The sequence below is a fragment of the Penaeus monodon genome, chromosome 12 (assembly GCF_015228065.2).
Source record: "Penaeus monodon isolate SGIC_2016 chromosome 12, NSTDA_Pmon_1, whole genome shotgun sequence".
Taxonomy (NCBI): Eukaryota; Metazoa; Arthropoda; class Malacostraca; order Decapoda; family Penaeidae; genus Penaeus; species Penaeus monodon.
In genome coordinates this window covers 12878556-12879975 of record NC_051397.1, presented here as the reverse complement: position 1 = coordinate 12879975, position 1420 = coordinate 12878556, and the positions used below count along the sequence as shown (strand labels likewise).

The window sequence follows — 1420 nt, the reverse complement described above, 5'->3', positions numbered from 1 at the left end:
GTGTTGTGTGTGTGTGTGTGTGTGTGTGTGTGTCTGTCTGTCGGTCTGTCTGTCTGTCTGTCTGTCCTGTCTGTCTGTCCCGTCTCGTCTGTCGTCCGTCCGTCCGTCCGTCCGTCCGTCCGTCCGTCCGTCCGTGTCTCTCTCACTCATTACTCTAAATAACTAAACAACCTCTTGCCGAACCATTATTCCCGGACACTTGTCTCTTTAAAATCACTGCACATAACAACGAGGACACTGACGAGGTTGCAGGTGGATATTGCCAACTTCAACTAAGTTTTCTGAATGGCCATTTTTTGGACATTAATTTCCCTGACCCTTCCTTCCAACAAGGGCTGAAAGCGCTTGGTTCGGGGCTTCGGCAGCGCCCATGGACACGACTCCCTTCTCTGGATGCCCTCGTCCAGATGCAATTCCCTGAGATTCTCATGAACTGGGGTGATCCTTTCCCTGGATCTACCCCTGGCTTGCTCCTTCCCTGAAGGGTTCTCCGGACAGGTGCTGAGATCTCCCTTGGCCACAAACAGATCTGCCCTCTGCTCTGGACCTTTAGGATCCTTCAGAAGTAGAGGCAAACCTGCCGCCTGCCCTGGAGCCCCTGAGATCTCCCCTGGGCACATAGAGAGGCCTGCCTCCTCCCCTGGGATCTTCCAGGGGACGCTAAGGCCTAGGCACACGTGACCGCGGGCTGCAGGTCTCACATGAGAGCTTCCCGCAGGGAGACATTCCTCGGCCTCTCGAGGCTTACACGTCACTTCTGCGCGTTATCACTCCGTCACTGTTTACACTTCCAGCCGTTACGCTCTCAGCACTGCGCAATATCACTCGCAATCCTGTTGGCTGCGCTTCCAGAAGCTCTCAGCAAGCACGCAATACTTCTAAAGCAGACGAGGGCGTGCACTTTTCGGCTCCAAGATACGAACGCTTTTCAAAATCGGAGTTTATTTCAGGTAGACCAGAGCGGTCCCTGCGCATTCCCTGTAGCCAGGTGAATCCGAATCTACAAGGGGAGAAAGGTGATTGGAAAGGCTGGGGCTGCGACCCTTCTCTACCTTATCCGACACGGAGCACGGGGAGGGAAACCCTGCCGACGCACGAGCGCGCACCTGCGTCTCCGAAGCGATACGGGAGGAAACTTACGACTAGATCGGGGCTGCTCTCTGGCCGCCCCTCCGCCACGCTCTTCCATCCCGCCCCCCCTCCCTCCCCTTCCCGACCTCCCTTCCCCATCCCATCCCTCCCCCGCGGGTGCCTGCTGGTACTAAAAATGCGACGAGGATCTCCTCCTTTGTGCCCTCGCAGCCGTCCCTGCTCGCCTCTGGCCATCGCGGCCGCCCACGACCAAGGTGCCCGAGTCACGCCGAAGCGCCGCTCGCCTTCGGCCTCCCGAAGGAGATGGAAAATAATTGGAAGATTTCCA

At 57.3% G+C, this 1420-nt stretch overlaps 1 protein-coding gene across 1 annotated transcript in view; it reads right to left on the bottom strand.

Annotated features, from left to right (window-relative positions):
• The window catches only part of LOC119579308 (formin-binding protein 1 homolog), a gene marked incomplete in the record, with an annotated part of 64819 nt that extends 63664 nt beyond the window's left edge, over positions 1 to 1155 (bottom strand). Inside the window, 1 exon segment of the mRNA XM_037927069.1 lies at positions 1053 to 1155.
• Between the last annotated feature and the right edge of the window lie 265 nt (positions 1156 to 1420).